The sequence below is a fragment of the Vigna umbellata genome, chromosome 5, assembly GCF_029865625.1.
Source record: "Vigna umbellata cultivar VRB3 chromosome 5, Vumbellata_1.0, whole genome shotgun sequence".
NCBI lineage: Eukaryota > Viridiplantae > Streptophyta > Magnoliopsida > Fabales > Fabaceae > Vigna > Vigna umbellata.
In genome coordinates this window covers 52,490,130-52,504,552 of record NC_142169.1, presented here as the reverse complement: position 1 = coordinate 52,504,552, position 14,423 = coordinate 52,490,130, and the positions used below count along the sequence as shown (strand labels likewise).

General features: G+C 34.8%; 1 pseudogene; it reads left to right on the top strand.

Moving 5' to 3' along the window:
• Window positions 1-6,774: 6,774 nt before the first annotated feature.
• LOC124839890 (putative long-chain-alcohol O-fatty-acyltransferase 5 pseudogene) lies at window positions 6,775-7,842 on the top strand (annotated as a pseudogene).
• The last annotated feature ends 6,581 nt before the right edge of the window (window positions 7,843-14,423 follow it).

The window sequence follows — 14,423 nt, the reverse complement described above, 5'->3', positions numbered from 1 at the left end:
TCTTTTCTAAGCTCAACATAATGATTCAGTTTCTTCATAAGTAATTGATTAAACTATGTTTTTGTCTTTATTGTTATTTTGTAGACTTGGTAATTTTGAAAGACAATGAGTCAGATAGTAGTACACATAATGTATCTTATGTTGTTTATTTGAATTTGTGATTGTATAATAACATATTCATGTAGTTTAAGGTCCTTTCATTCATGTTAAAAATAAAAATAAAAATAACATTTTAGACAGATTTGTTAAATAATATCACTTTTTCTACATGCAGAATAATTAATTAAAAGAAGCATAAAAATATGACATTTTATTTAAAAAGTTCTATAAGACTAAATATAAAAATAAGAAATTTATATTCTTCATATTATTTGAAGGAAAATACTTTTTATATAAGATGTATACCATTTATGTATAAAATATGTATTTAGCCTTTAAAGTTAAGAATTCAATTCAATTTTAATAATCCTTAAATTTAATAGAATTGTATGATTTTATTGGTTTCTCAAATTAACAAATCAGAGGGTGTAGTTAAAATGAAGAACAAAATAAAACAAAATGGTTATTAAAGGGTATAATTAGATGTATTTTCCTTAGTAACTATAAATGTTCTTATCCGTATCTTAAACATATTTGAATAACTAATTTGATTTTTTTTTATGCAACAAAGACTTTTAACGCTCAACTCAATAAGAGAGATTATGATCTATAAATAAGAGTGAGAGTAATTATGAACTATAAATAAGAGTAAGAGTAATTATGAAGTGAATATCCCTTGTGGAATACTAGTTGTATTTATAGATCAACATTGTCGTGAACCTATGTTCCTCTTTGAATAATACTTATCTAGAAAATATAATAACAATAAATAAATAGTAACATAATGGTAAATAATAACTAACATACCAAACTACCGAGATTTAGTTATAATATGTAAATATAGCCCAAATAAGTGTAGGTCTGGCTACTCAATAATTAAGAGACTTAAAAGGCTTTATCAGACCACACTATTTAATATGCTTATTGGATCGAGTAGGAAAATAAGCCTAGCTAGTCTCAAAAGTTTGGTTTCGTATATGCGGTCACATTAGATCTTTGTATAATTCAAAGATGGTTTGACCATTTGGTTGAGGTTGTAATGTAGTATGCACCATTTGGTCGTGTCTTACAAGTGGATTAGCCACAAGGTCGTTTTGTAATGTAATTAGGTCAGTCGGTCGTGCTTTGCAAGTGGATTTCCCTTGAGACCAAGCACTTTTAAGTGACAAATCCAATCGAGCTTAAAGTAATATGCCCTTGAGGATGAGCTCTTTAATGGCTAATCCAGCCAAGCTGAAAGTGATATCGAGGCCGAGCTTTTCAATGGCTAATCCAGTCAAGCTTAAAGTGATATGGCCTTGGGGCCAAGCTTAAAGTGATATGGTCTTGGGGTTGAGCTCTTCAATGACTAATCTAACCAAGCTTAAAGTGATATGACCTTGGGGTCGAGCTCTTCAAGGACTAATCCAGTCGAGCTTAAAGTGATATGGCCTCGAGGCCAAGTTCTCCGATGACTAATGTAGTCGAGCTTAAAGTAATATGGCCTCGGGGCCAAGGTCTTCAATGGTTAATCCAGCTGAGCTTAAAGTGATATGACCTCGGGGCCAAGGCCATTTCAGTTTAAGCTCGATTGTATTAGCCATTGAAGAGTTCGACCCCGATGCCATATCACTTTAAGCTCGACTGCATTAGCCATTGAAGAACTCAACTCAAAGTCAATGTCACTTTAAGCTTGGTTGGATTAGTCACTTAAAAGAGCTCAACCTCAAGGCCAATTCACCTGTAAAGCATGGCGAAATGGCCCAGCTACATTACAAACCCCAACCTTGAGGCCAATCCACTTGCAAAACACGACCAAATGGCTTATATTGTATTATGGCCTTGGCCAAATGGCCGATCCATCTCTGAATTACACAGATCCGATGTGACCACATATACCAAACCAAAATTCCAAGATTGGGCGCTGATGTTCCTACCTTGTCCAATAGACATATTAAATAACGTGGTCCAATAAGGTCCTAAGTCTCTTAATTATGGAACAACCAAAACCTACACTTATTTGGGTCATATTTATATATTGTAATTAAATTTCGGGTTACGTAAGTTATTATTTACTATATTGTTACCTTTTATTATGTTATACTCTCTAGGTAAGTATTATTCTAATAGGAACATAAGTATATAGCTCATGTTGATTGTATAAATACAAATGGTATTCTCCAAATAATACTTACTTCATAATCACTCTCATCCTTACTTATAGATCTTAACTCTCTTAGTGACTTTAGCGTCAAAAAGTTTTTATAGATGAATTTTCTTGCTCTCAAGAACAAGAAGACTTTTTCCATATAAAAAGAACAATCAAACTATCGTTAAGATCTCACAATATCACAACCTATTCAAAAGTCCACACTCAAAATTATAAGAACATTTAGTTTTTTATATGGAATAATAAGAATAATATTTAAAGTTTATATATATATTTTCGTTCAAGTTAATATTATTTTTAAAAATTAACTTCAGATGAAATTTAAAATATTAATTATCAACTCATAATGGATTTACAAATAAAATTACTATGCAAACGTTTTACTTTTTCAAACAATTCAATTGTGTCTCTTCCCAACAATAACATTTTTTTTCACAAAATTCTTTCCTTTTAAAAACTTTTCCATATAATAACACTTCTGAATTATCTAAAACAACTACAATATAATACTTTCTATTGAAATTATTATTCATTAAAAAAATTAATTTAATATCAAATACAGTTTTAGAAAACAATTATAAACTCAAACTGAAATATTAAAAAAAACCATTTTAGTAGCCAATGATATTTCTAATTTTGCCGAACATTTTAAGACAGTATTTTAGTTTTTTTTTTTTTTTACACAAACTTTCAAGAAATTAGAGAATCAAAAGTTAGTGGTTGATTTCCTAAATTTTAAATAATTTTCCTAAACTGCATCGACATATATTGGAAGATAAGTAAGAGAAAAGAGACATTGTTGAATTTCATATACCATAAGTGATTAATTATACTTAAAAATATGGTCAATAAATTTTTTATGTACCGACTTAACTTGTGAACTAGAAAGTAATGTTTGGCATAGTTGAGTCTTTCAATTAATCTTTTATTATAGTTTATTATTATATATTAAAATACTCTATTTTCAATATATCAAGTTTCATTTTTATAAATGCATGGCGTTGCTTTAAGTAAAGTACAAAGATGTAATCATCAACTACAAGATGTAAGTTCCATTTTTATAAGAGATGCTTAATTAGTTACCCACTTTTTTTTCTTCCTTTTTGCAATGATTTTTCAAGGTTTGATCCCAACACTTTGTATATTTCAAGGTTTTTATAAAGTGATTACTCCAATAATAGTGAGTTATAATTAATTTTTCTTTTACTAGAAGACATTTTATTTGTAATTTAGGCTTCTGTATCTTCAACTTTTCTAAGCTCAAAGTCTCCTTCATTTGAGAAGTGCTTCCAACTTTTTCCAGTTTTTCTTTTCAAATAAAGGACTCTAAGGTTATACCATTAGATTGTTTTTATTTTCAATTGCTGATAAAAAAATGTTTTTTCTCTTCGGAAATTACAGTGATAAATAGTATCCTTTTATTGGTAATTTTTACGTCGAGGAAGATTACTAGTTTTTTTTTTTTATTCTGTTAGTCTTGTCATCTCTAGTTTTAAAGCTAAATTTTCCTCCCATCGAAACTAATTGTTAGACTTTTTTTTAATCTGATATCAAATAAACAACGCCAACTCAGAAGACAAGGGAAAAACATATTTTAATAAGTTATTGTGTCACATTTAAGAAATCATATTTTAATAATGTGAATGATTGAACCAAATTTCGATATACTATATGTCTATTGTCTATAACTTTTATAACATCCATAAATTATTTACATAAAATTAATATTATTTGAGTCTTTCAAATCTTCAATATCACATGCTCTTCAAAAGAAAATGTGTATGAGAGACCTATCATTGTAGATCTATAACATTGTTTATCATTTTCATTGACATTTCACATTTTTATCATTTTCATTGACATTAGAGGAAAAAAAATTGATGTTATTATCATACTCAATAGTCTCCTATCATTTAAAATTTAAAATTTAAGATAAAATACAATTTAAATATTTTTTTCTTTTATATTCACATAAATACTTTTAAAAATTAAAATCATAATGAAGTTTCATCACACTTAAAAGATACAATACTTATAATAAATAATAACATTAAATTTGATTTTCTTGGGAGAATATGGGAAGAGAAAAGAAGAAGCACGTGCTACATTTTGCTTTCTGCAGACAATTATAAGAAAGTCAATAAATTTGTCTCTGGCGACAATGACAGATTGAAAAGAACACATGATTTAGTAAAAACATGAATGATAGAACCACTCGTTTACTTTCGAATATAAAATATTCTTGAGCATCACGTTTTATATTTTATTTTACACCAACATGATAAATTATTTTCTTCCACATGTTTTTGATTAAGAAAATGTTTGAATGAATAATGATCCTCCCATCAATAATATTAGTCAACATTTTCTTAGAATTCCAGAAACTCACTAGAAAAGGGAAACAACAGCGGTTATTTTTGTCTTTCCGCAACGGTTCTGCAATTGAGGTATATACAGACGGTAAAAAGTGGTAAGCTTTTTTGCCTCGGTTGTGAATTGAGACAAAAAAATGTATGTTTTTGCCTCGATTCACATCCAATCGAGACAGTAGAGAGTGTTTTTTTTTTGTTTTTTTTCGTCAAACTTTTGGCCTCGGTTGTTGGTCAACCGAGGCAATAGGTGGTTTTTTTTTTTTCAATGATACTTTGTTACTTCCGGCCAGTCCTGTGAGGCTACAACCTGAATAGCAGTAATCAGAGGACCAAATATAAGGCATCCAAAAGTACTGTGTTCTTTCTTCCAACTAAAAGTATATGTAAGATTAAGTGAAAAATGTAAAAAAGAAAGGTGGGCGAGGATCTTTTGATCTCTGAAGGGCCCTCCTAGATTTCACTTGATCCTCCATTGGATCCTTCATTGAACTTGCCAAATAGTTCGAAAGAAAATAAGGAAAGAAGCTTCACTTACGTAAGTCTGAAAGTGGAGATGGAGGAGCAAGAGGTGAGAGATTCCAACAAGGGATAAACTAAAAGGTTTATGGCAAAGCAAGTTCCACTTTTTTACTGAGAACCATAATTATATGCACTTGTCTTGAAGGAAGACAAGAGTTAAAGAAAGTACAAGAGTGGGAAAGGCATGAAGAGGCCTTGTAACAACTGAAAGCTGAAAAGAAGGGAAAATAAAAAAAAAGAAAGGTATGGCATGGCATCAAATCTCGGCAGTGTTTCATCTTCCCCTAAGCGTTGTACATTCTCTGAAACTGAAAGTGAAAGGTCATATTCCTCCATTCCTCCAAGAAGACTCAATTCCTCAAAGAAGCAGGAAAGTAAAGACATGAACCGATTAACCAAAACAGAAGAACCAAGCAAGATCAAAAATTTTGGAAAGGCTTTCATCTTCTCTTCTTTTTCATCTTAGCACGCAAAGGCTTTCGTCACGCAAAGTGAAAACAGCATAAATTTTGGAAGCCTTTCTTTCTTCATGAAGAAAAACCCTATACGCGACACCGTTTCAGGCAGTGATAGGAGTGTGTGGACCATCCAGAGACTCGAGCTTGGATTTCAAAAGTTTGGAGCAGCGAAGCTGAGCAAGAGTCCCCGGCCTCAGGTACTTGTTCTCGGAGCTCCGTGACTGCCTCCTTGGCTTAACCCTCCGAGTCTTCTCCTTCCCATTCTCTCGTTCCCACACTCAACCCAGCTTGAAAAAAAAAAGAAAATAAAATTGAAAAATAAAAATCAAAAAGAAGAAGAAGAGAGGAAGAGAAAGGTAGGTACATGGTGGTGAGGTGGAAGGTGAAAATAGAAGGCGGAACAGAGAGGGAAAGAAAGGAATGGGGCCGCCAAGGTTTTCGCCGCTAGGGTCCTTGGCTTCCGCTTCTCCCGCCTGGTATTCTTCTTCCTGTTCTCCACCAGCCTCTACACTGTTGAACAGGACGATGGCAGTGAGCACTGTGATCCGCGTGGTGGTCGGGCGGCACGAGATCCCAATCCGGTCGTGGCGGCACCCGATCCCGTGGAGGTGATAAAGGCGCAACCAAACCAACTAGCCTCCTCTCTCCACTTCGCTTAGTTTGCAACCCCCAATTCTTTTCTCTCACTTGTTATCGCTCAAAGACCCAAAGGTTACAGTGGATGCAGAAACACAAAAAACAAAGCTTATATGCCTCGGTTGTTCTAATAACTGAGGCCTAAACACGTTTGGACCTCGGTTGCAATGTTACCCGAGGTCGTTTCTCTTCGCCAGAACGCTCAACTTGACTGACTTGACGTGTTGTAGGCGCGTTTTGCAGGTGAGTCAGGCCTTTCTGCTTTGGTTTTGCCATAAACTGAGGCAATATGACCTTTTCATACAAATTTCAGACCGTTTCAGACGAAAAGGTGGTAAGTTAGGTGATGTTTAGGCACCAGTTTCCTGTGCAACCGAAGTTGTATCATTTATATTCACCGGTTATGTATTAATCGAGGCCTATAAGGCTTCCATAATTGCGGATCTGCCACCGCGTTTAGATAGGCACCGGTTTTGTCTAGACAAATGTCTATTGTGCGAGTTTAAAGGCACATTTTGTACTAGTGACTCATGACATAGATTGAATGAAGGAGATGGAGAATGAAATTGAAAAGTTCATGAAAGTATGGATTTTAGCCATGTTAGGGTTATGTTATTGCTATTACATAACTTCAAGAATACCAAAGGGCTTCTTCAAACTTCTGTCTTTGATTCCCATTATTTACCTCTTCATCACTCTTCCCTTCAAAATCTCTTCACCTAACTTAGTTGGCTACACTTCCTTATTCCTTGTTTGGCTTGGCACTTTCAAACTCCTTCTTTTCTCCTTCAACCAAGGCCCTTTTGCTCAATCACCCCAAAACATTCTCCATTTCATCTCCATAGCTTCCCTCCCCATCAACCCCACACAACATCCAAACAACACCCAAAAGTTACCCAAATGGCTTTTGGCCCGAAAAGTGCTTACTTTAGGCATCACTGTACATGTTTCTTCCTACATTCAATATATGAACCCTCATTTTATATCAGTTCTCTATTATTGTTACTTGTACCTAGGCTTAGAGATCGTGTTAGCTTTTATAACTTTCACTGTTCAAACCGTTTTTGGCTTTCAAATAGAACCACTATTCAACAAACCCTATCTTTGCATGTCCCTTCAAGATTTTTGGGGCCATAGATGGAGCCTTATGATTACTCGTATTCTACGTCCAACCATATACAATCTTGTATGTCATATATTTACTTATGTTTTCAACCCAACGTATGCCACGTCAGTTGCCATGTTGGCTACATTCCTTGTTTCTAGGCTTATGCATGAGTTAATGTACTATTACCTCACACGTGTGTCTCCCACGTGGGAAGTGACGTGTTTTTTCATGCTTCATGGTGTGTGCACGACGGTGGAGGTGGCTCTGAAGAAGGTGGCTCTTCGTCGTGGGTGGCGGTTACACCATGCCATGTCGAGGCCTCTTGTGATGGTGTTCTTGGTTAGCACATGTTGGTGGTTGTTTCTTCCTCAACTATTAAGGAATGGTGTGAATAATCAACTATTAAGGAATGGTGTGAATAAGAAGGCCACACAAGAGTATGAAATTTTGGTGGATTTTGTTGTGCACTCTCGATTACCATACATATATGTATGTCTTTAGGGTCAACATAATGCTAAAAACTTATAAAGTTTTTAAAAAATTTCATTGATATTTTTTCTTTGGGTCTTCCATTTTCCATGGTTAGAGATTTTGTCAATGGATAATTTCTATGAAAAAGTTTTTGTAAGACACTTTATTTGGATTAAATGATAAGAGAATAAGAAAATGAAATTAAAGAAAATAAAAGAAATGAATGGATAGAAATTTATTTGAATTAGATAAAGGGTTAAATATGTTTTTAGTCCCTAAACTATTGGCCGTTTCTGGTTTTCGTCCCTCTTCCAAAGTAAGGTACAATTTGGTCCTCATTCTTTAGAAAAACGTTCGTTTTAGTCCTCAAAATTTTGTTTTTAGTCCTCGTTTTAGTCCTCAAAACGTTCGTTTTTTTGACTAAAACGAACGTTTTTTAAAGATTGAGGACTAAATTGTACCTTACTTTGGAAGAGGGACGAAAACCAGAAACGGTCAATAGTTTAGGGACTAAAAACATATTTAACCCTTAGATAAAAAAAGGAAAACGATACTTTAATAAAAACATTTGACAATATTTTGACACGGGACACGTGTTAAAATGTGAGTGGTGCACGTGAAAAATGGGTTTTTAATATAAGAATGATGTGGCAATGAGAATTGGGGAAGGTTTCAAATTTTGGGTTCGTTTTCTCATTTTCAGAGTTGCAATCTGAGGAACATTTGAGAGAGAACCTTTGAGCGCAAAAACTAGAGAGAGAGACTCATCTTCCCTCCACCCAACCACCACTGCCGCCGAAGTACGTGTCGTCGTTCGTACCTGAAACCTAGACGGTCACGTCTTCCCTGCACCGAGCAACCCATTGTTGCTGGAGTGCCACCGGAGTGCCATCGTAGTGTCGCCGTGCTTAGGCAAAACCTAGACGATGTCGTCTTCCCTCCACCCAGCCATCTAGTGCCGCTGGAGTGCCGCCGTTCGTACGCGAAACCTAGACGGTCTCGTCTTCCCTCCATCCAGCCACCCATTGCTGTCGGAGTGGCGCCGTAGTGCCGTCGTGCATACGCGAAAACTACGCTTCCTCCCACCCACCCATTGTTGCCGGAGTGCCGCCAAAGTGCCGCCGGAGGAGGAAAAGGAGGCGTTTTCGCGATTGTTCCTCCTACCCACACATCTTGCTTCGTTGTGTTCCTACCGAGAACCATTGTGTTCATTAAAGGTTGGTTTATTTGTATTGAGAGAAATGAATCTATAATAGATGTATGATCTTGATTATGTAGGATATGCTCCTTATTACTATAAATATGATATGACCAATGGTGTACATAAGTGATGTGTTGGATGACGGTGGAAGGTTATGAATCTCTAGGTTGGTGCTGGTGTTGGTCGGACTGTCGCCGTTGAAGGCAACGTTTGTAGGCACCAAACTTTAGGCGTTTTGGAAACAACGTACTTGGATACTGTCATCGAAGGTGTTTTGTGAAGGTTGTCTCCTTTGTTTTGGGTAATTCATTTTTTTGTGTTTGGTTGGCTTAGTTTGTTTAAATTTGTTTGGGCATTTATGAGTTTGTTGTGTTATTTGGTGGTATGGTTTAGTGTGGCATAAAGTTTTCTAGAACATATAGTGGTTGATGTGGTTTTTGTGAGGAAAGTATGATTTTTTTTGGTTTGTAAGAGTGAACTAGATGATTGACCAAATAAATACCTTGTAAGTCTGAGTTTGGAAAGAATAGAAGACTTGTACGCAAATTTGTGCTATATGTTTTCTCTAAACTCTTGGATGATGTTTTGGAATTGGTGGAATTCTGGTTCCTTACTGATAAATGATAAGTTTGAGATTCAAATCTCTTCTAAATGCCATAAGACCGTGAGTAAATGATAAATAAGCATGGGGTCGTACACCATTTGATATTGCATAACTTTAGAAGTGTTTGGTGATATGGGCCATGGTATTATTGGTCTAGTTAATACAACTTGCCTTATGGTGTTTGACCATACTTTTGGTGGAAATTTTCACAAGCTACTGTCCAGCTCCTTATTTCAATTTAATGTGTAAAACCAAAATAAAGGCACAATTCAGATTTAAAATTTTCGTGAGTCTAGAAATTTTGTGCACAATTACGAAAATTTGAAAAATTAACCATAATTAGCTCAATGCTTTAAAATTTATGAATTTATAGTCATTAGAGAGATCTTTGAGTCTACTGTCCAACCCAAAAAGAATTAACTCATTTGGAGTTATGTGGAGAGAGTTATAAGCAAATCAATCAGCAAAGGTCATAGCTGAAAATACAGAAAAACGTGATTAAAATGCTGATCTTAAAATTTTTACTGCAGCTAACTCTGTGATCTAAAAGTTATGAGTATGGTGTCCAAAGAAAGATCTTTGAGTCTAGATTCCAACAAAACAAGAATCATCTCATTTGAAATTCTGTGAAGAGAGTAATGAGTAAAATAGTGAGTAAAGGTCATAGCTGAAAATACTGAAAAACGTAATTAAAATGTTGATCTTAAAATTTGTACTGCAGTTGACTCTATTGTCTAAAAGTTACGAGTCTGGTGTTCAAAGAAAGATCTTTGAGTCTATATTTCAAAAAAACAAGAATCATCTCATTTGGAATTCTGTGGAAAGAGTAATGAGTAAAATATTGAGTAAAGGGCATAGTTGAAAATACCCAAAATAATTAGATTTATTGTTTTCAGGCGAGAGAAGATCAAACGCAAGAGAGCACAAGCAGCAAAAGAATCTGGTAGCAAACCGTAAGATGCTATTAAGCAGAACCAACAACATCCATATATGATTGAACTCGCCAAGGGTCTCCCAAGTAATTAGCCGGTGTGTTTTCATTAACGTTTTTAATGTGCTATTTAAAACCATCATTGATACCAATCAATTTTAAGTCCATGTAATTGAATTGTTCACCACAAAATACAATTGTGCTTTGTTTGGTCTTATCGGACATTGTTTATGTTGAACATCATTTTCATCCACCTTACCTTCCTTTGGTTTCAACATTCCCAATTGGATCCATCGGACGTCCTTCATTTGAAACAAATTGAGCTCAATGCATTTCTAAAAGGCTTGTATGCAACGCCAACAAACCGAATAAACACTTCGTCCATATTGGTCATTCCACCAAACTCCATTGAAGACAACAAAATAGAGGACATACTAAGGAAGCTTGTCAATCCCTCATGCCAACGTTAACTTTCTAAACTTTGTAACTCATCCATTGTTCCAAGTTAAGAAGCAAAGAAAGACTAATGTCTAAATACAAACTTCCCATATCAATGAAAATTTTCTTTATTTAGTATCGTTGTTAAGTCCTTCAATATTTTAATGTAATATTAAATTATAATGTCACATTAATGAAACACAATTATTATTTCTGATGACAAAATCATTTAAAGTATTGCAGTTAATCCTTAAATTGTGGAAGGAAAAGTATAACAAAATCCAATGATAGCAAAGGCAAAATAAGTGGTTAATTCAGGCAAAGGCTTTTCACATGCAAGTCAACTAGGAAGATGACACTCATTTTGGAGTGTCTAATTTATTTCTCATCATTTTTTTAACTTAAAAGTGTTGTGGAACCAATTATTATTCCATTCATATACAATTCCATGGTCAAGGAACCATATCTAGTAAAATTTATGGTGCATAAACAACAATTGTAGCAAAGGCAAAATAAGTGGGTACTTCAGGCAAAGGTTTTGCATAGGCAGGTCAACTATGAATATTATAGTTATTTTGGAGTGCCTAATTTATTTCTCATCATTTTTGGAACGTAAAGTGATGTTGAATCAATTATTGTGTCATTCATATACAATTTCAAGGCGAAAGAACCATATCTAGTAAAATTCATGGTGCAGAAACAACATTGGTAGCAAAGGCAAAATAAATGGGTACTTCAGGCAAAGGTTTTGCACAGGCAGGTCAACTATGAATATTACAATCATTTTGGAGTGCCTAATTTATTTCTCATTATTTTTTGAACTTAAAAGTGTTGTGGAACCAATTATTAGGCCATTCATATACAATTTCATGGCCAAGGAACCATATCTAGTAACATTCATGGTGCAGAAACAACAATGGTAGCAAAGGCAAAATAAGTGGACACTTCACGCAAAAGTTTTGCACAGGCAGGTCAACTATGAATATTGCAGTCATTTTGGAGTGCCTAATTTATTTCTCATCATTTTTTGAACTTAAAGTGATGTGGAATCAATTATTATGCCATTCATATACAATTCTATGGTGAAGGAACCATATCTAGTAAAATTCATGGTGTCGAAACAACAATGGTAGCAAAGGCAAAATAAGTGGACACTTAGGCAAAGGTTTTGCACAGACAGGTCAACTATGAATATTACAGTCATTTTAGAGTGGCTAATTTATTTCTCATCATTTTTTGAACTTAAAGTGATGTGGAATCAATTATTATGTCATTCATATACAATTCCATGACGAAGGAACCATATCTAGTAAAATTCATAGTGTACAAACAACAATGGGAGCAAAGAAAAATTAAGTGGGTACTTCTGACAAAAGTTTTGCACAGGCAGGTCAACTATGAATATGACACTCATTTTGGAGTGACTATTATATTTGTCATCTTTTTTTTAACTTAAAAATGATGTGGAACCAACTATTATGCCATTCATATACAATTTCATGGCCAAGGAACCATAATTAGTAAAACTCATGGTGCAGAAACAACAATGGTAGCAAGGGCAAAATAAGTGGGTACTTCAAGCAAATTTTTTGCACAGGTAGGTCAACTATGAATATGACACTAGTGCAGTAAGGGAAAACGACAACGGTTATTTTCGTCCATAGGCAGTGGTTCCTGAACCGAGACATATTCAAGCGAGGCATAACATGATAGGATTTTGCCTCGGTTCAAAGTTAACCGAAGTAGTAGGATTTTTTATTTATTTTTTCGTAAGACTTTATGCCTCGGTTCCCTTTGAACCGAGGAGTAGGATCCTTTTTTCTTAAAAAAAAAAAAAATTGTTTCACAAGAACTTCAAATATATACATGACAATTTAAAATCCAAACCGAAAAATTCACCAAAACAAAAAGACATTATGCAATTCAAAAAGGTACCTCAAACATACAAAATGTGTTTATTGTAATCATTACAGCAAAAGTCTAAAACAACAAAAACATATGCCTTCCAACTTAACATCCCCAAAATTTTAACCAACACTCTTCTATAAGTATACATTAGTCCTAAACTCCAATATGGTGTATTAATACTAGTCTTGATTCAACCCCTTTTCAGTGCACATTGTAAATTTTAATTAAGAAAAAGAGAATAAAGATCAACCCTAGTATTGTCCTATGATATCCTTTAATACCCCACCATTATAACCCAGTAGAAATATCTCACAATAAGCATATCCACACTTAAAAGATAAACAAATTAAAATAAATGAATACCCAATTTTTCTTAACACCCCATGGCAGCAACAAAGGCTCCAACCCTAGGAAAAATAACCGACTTGCATTCAAAATATCTTGCGGGGTTTGTACCTAGTAAAAAAAAATACTTAAGACTCAAAACTTCTCACTAACAAACAATTAAAAAAAATCTCATTATGTTATGATGCAAAAAGGTCACATCTTTGATTTCAAACCCGAGGAATCTGATTGCATTCCTGACACTCCGAACATTGCCAGGAATCAAGCAAAGTCACAACTAAAAAATTAAGAGAATCAGAGAGATTGTTGTGGAACTGAACAAAAACCCAGAAAAGAAAAAACAAAAAGGAGAAGATATTTGCAAAAAGGTGTCTTCCGAAAGCAGAGAGAACAAACCAGAATCCCCAGAAGAGGAGGCACGAACGGAGAAGTTTCTGTGTTTAGTATTGCCGGAACAGGATAATCTCGGAGATGACAGTGGCGTTTTGTGAAGAGAGAAAATGAACAGTAGAAAGAGAGCGCGGGACGAAGCAGAAGAAAATGGAGGGCGAGACAAAGAAGAAGAGAGTGCGCGATGAAGAGGAGAATGAGGGTAAAAACTTTTGAATCTGGCGAGGTATCTTTTGTAATTTTCTTCACCTTATACGCCTCAGTTCTATTCCAACCGAGGCATAAACACCTTTCCACACCGGTGCTGCAACAACCGATGTCGTAGGCAAAACAGGTCAGGTGACAGAGCAGGTCAGGTGACAGGGAAAAAGGTGAGATTTTGATAGATTATTAGGCTTCGATTCTACCTTTAACCGAGGTAATAAGATATATACTTCGGTTCTGCGCAGAACCGAGGCAATAGATGCCAAAAGACAATTTTGCAGAGGGGTAGGTGAGGTTTTTGCAAAGTATTAGGCATCGGTTGGATTTTGAACCGAAGTAATATCGGCTATATGCTTCGGTTCCCCTTAAACCGAGACATATAAGTTCGTCAAAACTACGAAATTGCCATTGCTTTCTGATAGGCTTCGGTTTCTCCTAAACCAAAGCCTATTGGGCGAGGTTAAATGCCGTTTTTTTACTAGTGTGACACTCATTTTGGAGTGACTAATTTATTTCACATCATTTTTTCAACTAAAAAGTGATGTTGAACCAACTATTATGTCATTCATATACAATTCCATGGCCAAGGA